This window comes from Asparagus officinalis, chromosome 7 (genome assembly GCF_001876935.1).
Source record: "Asparagus officinalis chromosome 7, Aspof.V1, whole genome shotgun sequence".
Classification (NCBI taxonomy): Eukaryota; Viridiplantae; Streptophyta; class Magnoliopsida; order Asparagales; family Asparagaceae; genus Asparagus; species Asparagus officinalis.
In genome coordinates this window covers 79744333-79760739 of record NC_033800.1, presented here as the reverse complement: position 1 = coordinate 79760739, position 16407 = coordinate 79744333, and positions in this window count along the sequence as shown.

Genomic DNA, 16407 nt, shown 5'->3' with positions numbered 1-16407 from the left:
GTGAGGCTTATGCCTCTACAGATGATCCTATGCCTATCCCGGTTGTTCCCCAATTCACTCCGGGTAGGCCTGAAGAACTTCCACAGCTGGTTTGGAAGGGAGATCGCTGTATCCTACGGCAGTTGATCACTAACACACCTCTGGTCAAGGATTCCAGCTCTACTCATCCTTTAATGAAACCAGACTATCTATTCAAAAATTCTGTTGAAGACCCGACCGTCATATCTCTCGGAGTTGAGCAATGGCTGCAAAAAGATGATGTGGGCTTTCTTATCTTCCTTCAATTTCTCGTCATCGCTCGCTGATTGAATTACGGTGCCAAGCTGTCACATGGGGGATGTCGTGGGACTTAACGGAGGAACATGACCATGTCCATTGCGGATACATCACCCATCAGTCCATTCCTAGCTCAAGTAACAGAAACCGCATCATCGGATTACATCTATGTGTGTTGGGACTGAATGACCTACCACGAGGTTAACTGTTTACAGTTGCTAACACCTTGAAGAATCACCTCGCGAGATTAGGACGGGAAATGCCTACGACGGGTCACAAGTATTATGTTTGGGTTCACTCCTTAGACAAGCTTTGGTGGACTCGTTTGACCAGCTATGTTCTCAAACGATGGAGTGAGGAGATGAGGGCTAGCGGTTTATATGTAGCTATTTGCGCCACCGTGTATGGGTTGTCGATCAGCATCTCTCATTTTCTTGCATTGCTAGATCTTTATGACCCAGACACAAATACTTTTCTAACAAAGCACGGGGAATTAGGGTTGGCTCTCTACGAGATACACAAAGTTTCCGGCTTGCCGATGGGGGATATGGTGTATCAGGAGTATTTTCCTTCAAATCGGGAGTTGCATCAGTTGAAGCTGCAGACGCCCAATTATTATAACACCTTGTGGGATCTCACCTGTCATTACCAAATAGCTCTGGTAGGTGCTGACCCGTTTTCAAAGAAGTCGCGACCACAAATAAGCTTAAAGAGATTCGCGGACTATTTATTCAAGAATTTGGATAGCACCTCCGGCGAAGCGATCTACGAGTTGGTGCCGCTAACCACATCTGAGGTTAATGAGCTGATCAAGAAATCCAGTGCCTAATCTTAACTACCGCTAGTATTGAGAGCAATTTTCCTACAGGAACTAAGTTCCAAACCTTTCTATGGTAGGCGGTGAAGCGAATTCAGCCGATGACTTTGTTAGCGGGTTACCTCGCCATTTGGTTAAAGAAGTGTGTGGTGCCCTATCAATCTACGGACGCTCTACCCATGGAGGTACTTTACCCAGCTGTCCAACTCGCCCATCGAAAGAATCTCTCCCTTCTTCTAGTGATGATTGCTGACATTCACAGTGGGCTTCGCCAAATAGTTAGTACTTTCACACAAGGAGAAGACAAGCCATCGGCTCAGATTCCTCTTGCTAAGGTGGAGCACCCTATACGTATCTGATGGCGTGGTTTGTCCTCCATTGCTCTGACATGATGTCAGCATCGAATACTGCGGACCAATCTATTCCCCTACTGCAGTTGATAGAAAGTTGTAGGTGGAAGGGGCGGAGATTTCCAGAAATAAAGAGGCAGTTGCAGAATAATAAATGCTGGGTTTTCTCCACATGCTTCCCGTGGTTTTTGGGCCAATATGGTGATTCGTTGATGGATGTGGAAAGACTTGGGACGAGTCGAACTTGCCTTAACGTTGGCTACTTTGATTGGTTTATAAACATCAGACTCGACTATCTAATTTTTTGGGTGAGAAACCATCGCTACATCGAGCCATATCTATCATGTCGGTTCGCACATCAGCTTGGGTATGATCAGATATACATTGAGAACCCAAATTGACAGCTTCAAACCCATGGCGGACTAGTAGATGGTGCCCGATCATGGCTATGGAGCATCACGGGTTGTACCGATGCCCGGTTCAGCCTTCCAAGTGTTGAACGTCGGTTAGAACTAACATTCTTATGCTGCCGATGGCTACTGGCGGCTAATGAATCCGTTAATGTGAGGCTGATTACAAAATTAGTGGCTGAGGAAGCAGCTCAGATTGCTACCCAAATGGTTTATGAGGTCGAATACCAAAAGAGAAGAGGAAAAGAGCATGTCGGTCCTTCCGATAAGAGGAAGCAAGGGGAAGACCTCTTTTCTTTTGGGGAAGAAGCTTTATAAACAAATATCATCAGTGGTGAAGGCACAAGAGCTGGCAGTGACAAAGAGGAGCTGGGAACAAGTCTGTCGAATTCTCTCTCTTTAGAATTATTTGAGTTAGCGATAGCTAATCGAGCCCACCGATCTAACTTGTCTAAGCCTTTGCCGGTTCCGAAGAAGCCGAGGATGCAAGTTTTATTCACTTATCCTAACAAGACGTCTGTTGAAATTCTAGGTGCGGCTTCTGAGGGGAAGAAAGAAGAAGAAGAGCCCTACCTTATACGCTGGACAAGATCCCAGCCCACAACTCAAGTCGCTTCGGAGGTGGAGTTGCGCTCTAAATCCAATCAAGAGAGACTCTTAGATTCCGAAGAGGTTCGTCCCATTAAGCGAAAGAAATTAGCTTACAAGCGACGGGACGAGCCTATGACTTTTGAGACGGGTCCAGCTAGTGACGTGCTTGCCGGTGGAGAAGGTAATACTTTATTTCTGCACGGTCTTCTTTTCTCTTGAATGTTGAACTTTAGACTTAGAAAATGTCCATACTTCTCAGGAGGCTATAACGAAAGTGACATTATTTTCGATCCTCCTTCTCCAGATTATAGCTTCACACGACCAGTTTATGATGCCATGACTTAGAAACCCACAAATGTTGAAGCAGGTATAAATGTTGAAGCTGGTGCGGGCTCCGGTGCCGAACCTAGTACAACTAAAAGGGTCGAGAGTCCAGGCACATCTAACATCGGTAATACACCTTTCAGGTGGCAGAAATTGAATGATTTGGACTTCGTACCTCTGCTAATTGTTTCTATGCTTCTTGCTCTCTTAGAAAAATTGCAAGGAGCGAGCACGAATGCTAGGGCCACAGAACCTGGCGCACCTGCTGGAGGTGAATTTTACTTCCACTTGTCGTAAATTCTCGACTTTTCCTCTTTCCATTTTAATACTTAGGTTTTCTGCAGGTTTTTCTATGGAGGGTTCAGACAATGAAGGAACTTTCTGTGATGCAGCCCTCAGAGAGTCGGGTGCACCCTCATTTGATCCAACACCAGCCCCTCTGGAATCTGATGACAGGTTGTTCGATGATATATTGTCAGAACAAGCCTAATGTGAAGCCGCTGAGCTAATTAGTACAGCTGATTCGCCTACAGGTATGAGTTTTATTCCTGTATTATAATCATTTGTTTGTCGGTTTTCATTTTATCACAGGGAGTTCTAATCGTAGGACCAGTCCTTGAGATTGATACGACTACTCTTATCAGAAAGTCTGATGAACCTGAGGGTCTCGATTTCTTACTGTTAGCAGGGATTATTATCGAGGCTCGATCATCGGCTCCCGAGACACAACTCTTCATCCCTTCAGAACCGCCGACTGTAGCGACCATCGTAATCACGGGTGTGAGCTTTACTGAACAAGCCGTGAGACCAACTGAAGAAGTTGGTGCATCAATGGCTGTTACACCTACAGTACTTCCACCGGCTCATGAGGTTGGGTAGGCGGAACCGAGTGCGGGGCGTTTAATTGAAGAAAGCTCTGCAGGCGTTGGTAAGTTTTCACATTGTTATTCGACTCAGAAGTATTTTATAATTCAAAATATTTATTTCTTCTCTTCCTCATAGGGCTCTCATCTCAGCTTCACAATCTTGTCAAGGCGCTGCTATCGGACGATGACCCAGATCAAACTATTCTTTCTATCGAAGTTAGCCACTTTTTCTCTTTCGTGAGCACGATGATCGACAAACTTCTCCAGAAGAGGCTTTCTTTTGATCAATTTAGGCAATTTCTCGAGCTCAAAATGGTCTCGATAAAGAACGCAGACTCACCAGATTTAGCGAAGGCTATTGCTGACGACTTAGACCGGCTGGAATACGAATTCCAAAAGCTACAGGAGCTCCAAGCTACAGGTGCTCCTACCTACATAGTCACTCAGATGGAGTCCCGATTACAAATGTGGCGCGATACCCGAGCATCTGCTAGGCTCGAGGTTCAAACATAACGAGATCGGGTAGATCGGATGAGTACAACCCTTACTGAGAAGCTGACAGCTTTGCTCGATCTCGATTCCTCTCTTGCGTTAAGTAGCATCAAGATAGTACGGCTTAAGCAGGAGCATCAGGCAGAGGAGGCTCAAACCATCTTGGAATTGGCAAAGGCTGATGATGAGCGCGCTTGAGTCGTGATATCAAAAAAGCTAGAACTCTCGGAACAGAAGCTAGCCAAGGTGGAGGAAGAGGCCGTGAGAACATTATCTGCCCTAGAGGAATCCTTCAAGGTTGAATTGCAGCGTAAGCTTGAGCGAGCTTATGCAGAGGAGTTATCTAAACTTGAACAGCAAGTCCATAGTCATAAGCTCAATGTAGATTGATTATAACCTTTGTATCTATAAACTTTATTAAAGAAAGACATTTCTTTGCTCATTGTGTTTTTATTATGATTTCTCATTCTGCTGGGAATAATTAACCATAATACTTATACGATTTTTAGTAAACCCTTAGCCATCAACGAGTTTGATATGTATTTACCGATTACCGTTTGAATCAGGCTAGCATGTGAATTGTCTAAATCTGTTTCACATGTAACGTTGTGCTAAAAGAACGAACTCTCTTAGACTTAATGCTATGATTCCGAATACATAGGCTTGGTCGTTTTCGCGGGAACGGACCACCCGGCAACATGTATTAGATGTAAACTTATCTCTATTTAGGGATCGAGAAAAAGTCTCCTATGTATACGAGGCATGGATTTTGGATTGTTGAAAGATTATGTCTTCTTTTTGGGGCAAAGACGAACCTAATACCGAAAAGAAAGAATTTTATATTCTATCTCCGGACCTTCTTTTGGGATAAAGACGAACCCAACGCGGGAGCGGAAGAATTTTATATTCTATCTCCTTTTGCAAAAGAGACTCAAAGTGGGATCTCCACTTCCAGAATCTAGAAGGTGAAACTAAAAGTAGGATCTCCACTCCGAGAATCAAGAAGATTTAGATACCCTAACTTTTATAGAATTAGTTACCCAATCTGAGAATGAGATTTCAAGTTTATTGGGACGAAATTTCATCTCCAGTCCTAACTTTTATAGGTTTGACCAAAAGGAAAAAGTGAAAGCCTTTCATTTATCAAAAAGGAATTCTGACCTTGGTCCTAATCGTTTGATGGTTTGACCAGGTGGGGATTATTAAGACGACCCTAATTTTTATAGGTTTGATCGTTCAACTTGGGCGGAGGCCTTTCATTTATCGAAAGGGAAGTCCAATTTGAAAGTAGATCTCTCATTCATTGAAAGAATCGAGAGGGGATTTTGGCTTTAGCCCTAACTGTATGAAGGTTTGACCAAATGGATGGTTTGAGATGATCCTAACTTTTATAGGTTTGATCACTTAATTTGTGGACCTCTCATTCATTGAAAGAATCAAGAGGGGATTTTGGTTGTGGTCCTAACTATAGGAAGGTTTGACCAAACGAACAGTGGGAGTGTGGTATAAGTAACAGTGGGAATGTTGATTTGTACGAATCACTCGGTGTGGGTTTTCAACGTCAAGTGACAGGAACTTAACATGAAAGGGGTTTGCTAATTTTCCATGGATCGACAGCTTGAACTTTTGAGTACCGTGTTAGGACTTTAACATTGGGAGTGTTAAGTGCACCAACACAATGGGAGTTTGGATGGATTCAGCCGAAAGAATTTTGGTGTACCCACTATCAATTAATTTGATTAGTGAGGGACTTTGTGGTGGAGGACCGTGAATCATCAAGCACTTCTCAATTACCTCGTGGGAGTTTTGTAAGGGAAGATTGACCGGATGAGGTTATTAAATCTCATCTCAACGAAAGAGTGCTCAGAAAGTCACAGTGGGAGGGTTTTAATCATCTTAAAAATGATTGATAGCCACTGTGGGTGGTTCTTAATCACTTCTTGTTTATGATTAAGGATGAATTATTCTGATGCCTGGTCTTCATCTTGAATAATCAGTTGATCTCGGGTTATCCTTAAGAATATCCTATGCAGTATTCTCCAGAAACTTCCCATTAAATAGGTTATCCTGAGCCTACTACGATTAGTACTTTTTCAGGAACTTCTCGTTTATCGGGATCATGAGCTTGTCATCGTCTTGGGTGATTAAGCGATATGCATCGTTTGAGTAGACCGTCTCTATCACAAATGGTCCTTCCTATTTGGGTTGGAATTTGTCTTTCTTCTTAGAGTTGAGTATCATTGGTCACCGCACGGAGAGAACCAAGTCTCGTCCCTTGAAGCTTCGTCGTCGGACTTTTTGTCGAAGGCCCGAGAAATCCTAGCTTGATAGAACTCAATTTGTTGCTGAGCTTCCTAGCACTTTTCATCTAACATCTCAAGTTCTTCAAGACGTTTCTGATGTTGTTCCTCCGTTGTCATCTCTTTTGCGAGAGCAATGCGAAGGGATGGGATTTGAATTTCCAAGGGAAGAATAGCCTCGCATCCATACACCAGAGAGTATGGAGTCGCTCTAGTAGGCGTGCGGACTATGGTGCAATAGGCCCAAAGAGCTTCGCCGAGTTGTCATCCCAGTCCCGCTTGTTGGTGCTCACGAGTTTTGACAAAATCTTTATGATTGCCTTATTGAATGCCTTGGCCAATCCGTTCATTGTAGGATTGTAAACCATCGACGAGACATCTTGAATCCTAAACTTTCCGTAAAATTTGATGAAAGCATTACTAACAAATTGAGGGTTGTTGTCATGTATGATGCGTCTTGGAACTCCATATTGGTAGATGATATGGTGTTTGATAAACTTGATGACGTCGCTTGTCTTCACTTCTTTGAGTGGAACTATTTCGGCCCACTTTGAGAAATAATCGGTGATTGCCAAAATGAAGCGATCACCTTTTGCTGATGGTGGAAAAATGAGATCAATAATGTCAATTCCCCATGTTTCGAATGCCACGAAGCAGTCGAAGGGTGCAGGTGCTCCGGGGGTTGATGCATATAATTTGCGTGTATTTGACACACGTGGCACCGTCGGGTGTAGTCAATTACGTCCTTAACCATAGTTGGCCAATAATACAACATTCTTCTAAGACGATCGTAGATCTTGGGACTGGGTTAATATGCACCATAAGTTCCGTCGTGCGCTTCTTTGAGAGCCTCTTCCGCCTCTTTGGTCGAGAGGCATCGGAGTAGCAAACTATCGTATGCATGACGATACAGTGTATGGGTCGCCGTGTTATAATAAAATCTCGATGTTCTTCGTTAGACTGAATCTCTTTCTTTTATATCTTGTGGCAAAATACCATGTACGACGTAGTCGATAATGGGGAATCGCCAATCTCGAGGCTCGAGTTCAATTTTGGCCGTGTGCGCCTCCTTGATGTCCAAGGCACAGTCTGGTACAAAGAGTTAGTGAGTTCTGACAGTGACCCATTATTCTATGTTGGGAGGTTGTGCCAGAGATACGACTAATGCCACTAGTGCATCTACGTACGTGTTTTGGAGACGCGGAATGCATTCAATGAAGAACTCTTCAAACGAACCTATCATCTCGATGGCCGCTTTATGGTATAGTATCAGGTCTTGATTTCTGACTTCGTACTCTCCTCGAATTTAGTTGACTATCAGTTGAGAATCACTATAACCTTCGAGATATTCGACCTCCAGCTCTTTGGTAAAACTGAGCCCAATAAGCAGCGTGTTATATTCGGCTACGTTGTTGGAACATGGCTCGGTAAGTGAATAGGCTCGAGGCATCACATATTTCGCCGGGAAAACTAAGACAACTCTAACTCCTGAGGATATTTTAGAACATTCGGGAGCGTTTGCCACATTGGTTGCTCGGGAAGCACCATCAAAGTATAATTGCCACACTTGTTGATGAGAGGTAGTATTGACTTCGTGGGTTTCATCTGGAAAATCTTCATATAATTCGGCTGCATCCGTTGTGAGGTTAGCTGCCAAAAGATCACAAATCACCTGTCATTTGACCGACTTGTATTGCTTGAAGTGCAGGTCATATTAGAACAAGAGTAGGGCCTATTTTGTTAGTCGCCAATTCATAGAGGTCGGTTGCATCATGAATACCCGGACTAGATTAATGTTGGAAATAACATAAATCATCTATCTAATGAAGTAATGCCGCATCTTTTGGATGACAAACACTAAAGCGAGGCATTTCTTCTTGATCATTGGATGCTGGGATTCGGCACCAACTAAAGTTCGACTTAAGTAATAGACGACATGTTTGTGACCGTTATCATCATCTTGTGCTAGTAAAGCACTTAACGAGTGGTTCATCGCCTTAATATAAATTAAGAACGGTTTACCCGACTTCGGTGCAATGAGGATTGGAGGATTTGCCAGATATGCTTTGATATCTTCAAATGTCTTCTGACAGGCATCGTCCCAAATAAAAGACACGACCTTCTTTGTTAGCTTAGAAAACAGTTGACATTTTCCGAAGAGGTTTGAGATGAACCGACGGATATAAGATAATCGACTCTATAACCCTCAAAGTTCCTTGAGATTTTTTAGGGGTTGCAATTCATGTATCACTTTCACCTTATCGGGATCAATGTGGATACTCTTCATGGTGATGATGAATCCCAGGAACTTACCATTGGACATTCTGAGGAAAGACTTGGTAGGATTCATCTTTAATTGGTGACTCTGTATGAGATCGAACATCATCCTCAAATCTTTGATATGGTCGTCTTTGTTACGACTTTTCGTGACCAGGTCATCAACATAACATTTAACGGTCTTCCGGAGATGTTCCTGAAAAATCTTTGACATTGCCCGTTTATAGGTGGCTCATGCGTTCTTCAATCCAAAAGGCATAACTATATAGCAGAAGACACCGAGCGGTGTCCTAAATACGATGTACTTTTCGTCATCCGGGTACATCTTGATTTGATTGTAACCCGAAAACCCGTCCATGAAGGACATTCTCTCGAATCCGCACGTATTGTCGATAATAACATCTGTGATTAGAAGAGAAAAATCGTCCTTTGGGCAAGTGGTGTTCAGGTCTCTAAAGTCAATATAGATTCTGATTTTCCCGTTCTTTTTAAGGACTGGTACGATATTTACCTACGAATCGGGATGTTGCTCTTTCCTGATAAAACCCGAGTCGATTAGCTTTTTGACTTCAAACTCGATCACTTTCATAATTTGTGGACGAAACCATCTTTACTATTGCTTGACAAGTTTTGCATCTGGCTTGATGTTAAGGCAATAGACTGCCACATTTGGATTAAGTCCTGACATACACTACAAGAAATTACATCTTTAACGAAGGGATTACTTGAAGAATAAAGAAGGAATTGAATAATTCATTTCTCTCATTTTCATGGTTTACATGAAGGGCTATATAAGAAGTATGTCAGCCCACTAAGATAGGAACTAACAATTAATTCAGTAACAAATTAAACAACCAGTAACAAACTAAACAAACTACAAATATCTACAAATATCTAATATGTTCATTGATTTTCTTCTAACAAACATAATCTTCTTTTCAACACTCCCCCTCAAGCTGGTTGGAAGATGTCTTCCATGGCCAGCTTGCTCGTCAGCTTGTCGAACAACTTTTTTGGTAGTCCTTTTGTTAGAATGTCTGCAACCTGCTCATCTGTTGGAACATAGATCATACATATCTGTTCTCCTTTGATTTTTTCCTTGATGAAATGCTTATCCACTTCGACATGCTTTGTATGATCATGAAGAACTGGATTGTGAGCTATTGAGATCACTACCTTGTTATCACAATAGGTTTTTATCGGAGATTGACTTTCTATCTTTAGTTCATCGAGAATCCTTTTTATCCATAGCACCTCACATATTCCATGAGCAACAGATCTGAACTCAGCTTCCGTGCTACTTCTTGCCACCACACTCTGCTTCTTGCTGCGCCATGTAACCAGATTTCCTCCAACAAACGTGCAATATCCCGATGTCGAACGTCTATCAGTCAAGCTCCCGGCCCAATCAGCATCCGTATATACTTCAATCTGCAGATGATTTCGTTTCTCAAACATTAGTCCTCTTCCCGGTGTTCCTTTTAGGTACTTTAGTATCCGGTAAGCAGTCTCAAAGTGTTCAGGTCCTGGTGAGTGCATAAATTGACTTACTACACTCACTGCGAAGGCTATGTCGGGACGTGTATGTGATAGGTAAATTAACCTTCCTACCAGCCGTTGAAATTGTTCTCTGTTTTTCACTTTTTTAGGTTTCGCTGGCTGAAGCTTCACATTATGTTCGATTGGTGTTTCGACAGCCTTACAACCGAGTAGTCCTATTTCTGACAACAAGTCCATCACATATTTTCACTGAGATACAAAAATTGCCTTCTTGGATCGAGCAAACTCCATTCCGAGGAAGAACTTTAGAGGTCCTAAGTCCTTGATCTCAAATTCTTTAGCAAGAGCCCTTTTGAATCTTTCCTGCTCAACATGATCATCACCAGCTAGTATAATATCATCTACATAAATAATTAAGATTGACATCTTTCCTTCCTTTGAGTGCTTGTAGAACAATGTATGGTCTGATTGACTCTGAGTGTACCCGTAACCTTTGATAGTTTTTCCAAATCGTTCAAACCATGCTCGTGGTGATTGTTTTAGACCGTAAAGTGACTTTCGAAGCCTACAGACTTTCTTGCACCCTAGTTGTTCTTCAAATCCTAGGGGTAGACTCATAAACACCTCCTCTTCTAAGTCTCCGTTTAGAAATGTATTTCACATCTAATTGGTGTAGAGGCCAATCAAAGTTTGTAGCTAGGGATAGTAGAATACGAATGTAATTGATTTTTGCAATCGGTGCGAAGGTCTCTTGGTAGTCAATCCCTTGAGTTTGTGTGTATCCTTTGGCCACTAAGCGTGCTTTATACCTTTCAACACTCCCATCGGCTCTACACTTCATAGTGAATACCCACTTGCAGCCTACAGTTTTTTTCTCCCTTAGTAAATCTACTAAATCCCAAGCCCCATTCTTCCTTAGAGCATTCATCTCTTCTATAACTGCTGATTTCCAATTCGGGTTGGTTAGTGCTTCTTGGATAGTGGTTGGAATGAATAGGTTGGAGATCTTTGTGGTATATGCTTTGTGATTTTTTGACAATCTATGGTATGACACGTACTTAGCAATAGGATAATTGGTACAGCTACAGACACCTTTCCTAAGAGCTATGGGTACTTCAAGATCTGGTATAGATGGAATAATTTCTAGTGGTAAAGATGAATTTAGCTCGGGAGAGAAAGAGTTAGACTTACTTGAGTCATGGAGTGGTCCATCCGACGGAGATGAGGGTCGGCCTGGTGTTGAAGATGTTGGAAGACCATTATTTCTTTGAGTCCCTCTTCTGGTGTACACAAGAAGCTCAGGCTGAGTGTTTTTCTCCTGTATTTCTCCCCTTGAACAAGTATTTTTTAAGCTCAGCAGAAGTGAGTCATCGACCAGGTTTTTGGTGTTTTTTGAACTTAGTTGAATTGGAGGATTCTGGTCATTTCCAAGAGAAAGAGAAGGTATATGCAATGGAGGTATATGTAATGGATCAATTTCCCAAAACTGGGTTTCACTCTTGATCTCCCCCTGAAGGCAGTTTTGGCGGAAGTAAGCTTGATTCTCTACAAATGAGACATCCATGCTCACGAAGAATTTTTTGGACCGAGGGTTATAGCATTTATATCCTCTTTTATTTGGAGCATATCCTAAAAAAATACATTTTTCAGCTCTAGGATCGAGTTTGGATCGAAGTCTATTAGGTAGATGAACATATACAGTGCAACCAAATATTCGCAGAGGAAGGTCCGAAGCTAGTCTATAGTTTGGGAATATTTTTCTTAGACTCTCAAATGGTGTGGTTTATTTTAATACACGAGTTGGCATTCTATTAATCAGATACGAGGCTGTCAAGATTGTATCTCCCCACAAATATTTTGGTACATGCATGGAAAACATAATGGCTCTAGCAACTTCAAGGAGATGGCGATTTTTTCTTTCTGCTATGCCGTTTTGCTGAGGGGTATCCCTACATGTAGAATGATGTTGAATTCCTTTTTCTTGAAGAAAGGTTCCTAACATTTCGTTAAAATATTCCGTTCCATTGTCAGAATGGAGAATTTGTATTTGTGTTTGGAATTGGTTTTCAATCATGTAAAAGAAATTCTTGAATATTTTTTCCACTTCAGATTTTTCGCTCATCAGATATACCCAACACAACCTAGTATGATCATCTATGAAGGTTACAAACCACTTTTTTCGGATAAAGTTGACACCCTTGATGGTCCCCAAACATCACTATGAACAAGATGAAAAGGTTTTGATGCACAATATGGTTTAACTTTATATGTAGTACGATGACTTTTTGATAAATGAAAACTTTCACATTCAAATGAAGAACAATCGATGTTTTTAAACAATGATGGAAACAAATACTTCAAATAGGGAAAACTCGGGTGTCCTAATCTAAGATGCCAGAGCATTATTTTTTCATGAACAGAAAGAGAGCTCATACTGGAACTAAGTCCTTGAGCTTGTTTATTGCCAAATTGGTCATCATCAAAGAAATAGAGGCCGTCCACCATCTTAGCACTGCCAATCATCGTCCCAGTAGTCTGGTCCTGAAATTCACAATGAGAATCAAAGAATATGACACGACAATTAGAATCTCTAGAAAGTTGGCTTACTAATAGGAGATTGCATGAAAAATTTGGAACATGAAGAACAGATTTAAGAGTGATAGTGTTTGAGATTTTTATATCTCCTGTTCCTGCTATAGAGGAGAATCTCCCATCGACTACTCGGACTTTTCTATTGATGTAACATGGTGAATAAGAGTGGAAAACTTTTGTCAGATTTGCCATATGGTCAGAAGCACCTGAATCAATGATCCATGGTGTAGAATTAGAATGACACGAGAGAGCACAAGGATCCCTACCTGTTTGAGCCAATGAACTACTAGGAATACCAGATTCGGAATTGGATTTCAACAGCTTTAGAAGGAGATTCATCTGTTCTTTGTTGAAAGGACCAGTGGTGGAGTTGGCTTCATTTGCGGCTGCTGTTGGACGCTGAAACTTCTCTCCAAGCTTGCTACTCTTCCAATTTGCAGGTTTTCCATGGATTTTCCGGCACGTCTCGCGAGTATGTCGGGGTTTGTTGCAGAAATCGCACCAAATTCTCGGTTTTTCATCTCCATGTCGCTGATAATTTTGATTTCTGTTCACATTGGCCTCAGCAGTAAGTATGGCAGAATTTTCCATCGGTGCTACAGCTTCCTTCTTTCCCAACATAACATTACGACGACTCTCTTCTCGCCTTACTTCAACAAATACTTCCTCGAGTGAAGGAAGTGACCCACGCCCAATAATTCTACCTCGCACTTCGTCGAATTCTACCTTCAAACCTACAAGGAATTTAAAGATCCGATCATTCTCCACCATCTTTTGATGTTGTTTGTAGTCGTCTGGCGATTTCCACTCATAGGTGTTGAACATGTCGAGATCCTGCCAAAGTCTCTTGAGCATGTGGAAATACTTGGTGACAGTGTCGTCTTTCTGTCGGATCTCTCCAAGTTGGAGCTACAGCTCGTACACCTGCGATTGATTACCTAGATCAGAGTACATCTGATGAATGTTGTCCCAAATCTCCCACGCAGTCGGGTAGTTCATGTAGTTGGAGGCGATGTCTTCATCCATGGAGTTGACGAGCCACACCATCACCATTGAATTTTATGCATCCCAGGTTGCATAAGTCGCCTCTTCAATTGCGGGAGCCTTCTTGTTTCCAGTCAGGTAACCGATCTTGCCTCTTCCTCGAATCACCATTCGTATGGACATCGACCACCGTAAGAAACTATCGCCATTAAGGCGAATACTGGTGATCTGGAAGGAATGAGATTCATGACCAGAGAGTCAGTTTTCTTGTGAGGGAGGATTTATGGTTTCTGAAGATGTATCTGACATGGTTATAGGTGAGAGGATAACGAGGGGTTGATGGAATAAGTCCAGAAAAAAATTCTAATGAGCAGAACAATATTCCTGCTCTGATACCAACTTGAAGAATAAAGAAGGAATTGAATAATTCATTTCTCTCATTTTCATGGTTTACATGAAGGGCTATATATAGAAGTATGTCAGCCCACTAAGATAGGAACTAACAACTAATTCAGTAACAAACTAAACAAACTACAAATATCTAATCTGTTCCTTGATTTTCTTCTAACAAACGTAATCTTCTTTTCAACAGGATTTCCCTTCGTTAAAGAGCTGAAAACCTTCATTATTGTATGCTAACGACGGGGAAAAATCCCTTCTTCACCCGTCGTTGAAGCCCTCGTCACTAAAGGGTCACAAAGGGATATACTACCCGTCGTTATAGAGTCTATAACGATGGAACATATTACTATCATTAACATTTATGACGGTAATTATCACTGTTGTTACCATCAGTGACGGGGATATTTTCCCATCCTTACCATTAGTGACGGGATATTTTTCCGTCGTTACCATTAGTTACGGGGATATTTTTCCGTCATTACCATTAGTTACGGGGATATTTTTCCATCGTTGAAGACTAATTAAAGACGGTTGGATATCGTCATAAAAGTCCTTATAATGGGTAATTAGTAACCCATCAACGATGGTACTTTCCCTTCGTTAATGAACAAAATACGGTTTATAAAACCATCATTGTAGACTACAAATTTCTAATATACATTAATAATAATTTTTTTATTCATAGGCAACTATCATACTATTCTCAACCTGACACTAAGATTCAAAATACCCAATAATGAATAAGAGGGAAAATAAAAATTCCATTCAGAAATAACATCAATAAATAAAATTCCACCATCATTAAATATTCAATACCAATAGCAAGAGTTAATATCCTAATTGTTCCAAAGAAAAATACATGAACTATCTAAAATAAATTAAAATAAAAGTTTGGAGAAGACACATTCTTTCATCTCTAATCACTATCAAAAGAAGATTCGGGCTACCCTTCTCCAAATCTTGCATGGATAGCCTGAAAAATTTAAGAAAATCATATAATTAAGAAATATCAATTAAGCAAATATTATCTTATTAAGTAAAAATCATATTTTTAGTGCAAGTAGTCAATCATAAAAGTATATAAGAGATTTTACAAAAAATAATTACCTAGTCCTGCACACGTTCTCGAGTTTGAGGAGTCAATGAAGGTGATTGCCTAAAAAAAAGTTCTTGCATAGCTTTCACTTGTGACTCCAACTCAGACATCCTTCGTTGTTGTTGCTCCTGCTCATCTAAGCATTGTTGAAGCATCTGGTTCTTTCTCTTTTCTTCTATAACCTGTGCTTCCAGATCAGATCGACTAGGGAGCGGTCCTCTCAAATCTTTCAAAATAGTCCCACCAACAAATACAGTAATGTGACAATGAGATTGCTTCCCCTAGATTTTCTCAACTATCTTAATGTCAAAAAGTGAAGGATTTGCTTGTTTGACTTGAATAATTTCATCCTATAAAAATTAAATTTATATGTTAGTACTATATAATGCATCATTATCAAACTTAAATACATATTCTACTTACATATTTATCTTGATCCCTAGTATCTAGTGTTTCATTAGCTTTCTTTCGAGTTTCATGAAACATTTTTTTCACATCAGGTGGATTTCCTGACTTGCCACCCTTATTCAAATATTAAATAAAAATGAGTACAACATCAAACTAAAAAACAAAGTAGTTTTAAATAAATAGGAAATTAGTTTTGAATGTATACCAATTTCCACGCAATTTGTCTAAATGGTTTGCTACCCGTGTGGTGGAGCATCTTTCTTTTGCCTCTGTTAAGTGTATTTTGTTGACTTGCTTTCTATACATTAAGATTAAAAGATAATTTTAACAATCCAACAATATACATGGAACAAAATTAATAAAATTAGGAGATTAATACCTGAAATTTTGAAGAAAATTTATGTTCCTTAACTAGCCAATCCCAATCATCAACACTCACTTTTGTAGGTTTATTTCTAAGTACAACTTGCAATAAATTTTCTTTCACATATTTCCTGTGCATGTCACCACGCCACTTATTCCACAAATCGTGCAAGTGTCTCATTACTGAGTCTCTCTTTTGCTCCATGTCCTCAGCATCAAATTTATCCTATATCAAATTTGAATCAAAATTTAATTTATAAGAATTAAAAACAAATTGCAAAAAATTAATTTTCAATGTACCTTAATGGATGCCCACATATGATCTTTATTTTGTTGTGGTAAATTTTCAATGTACCTTA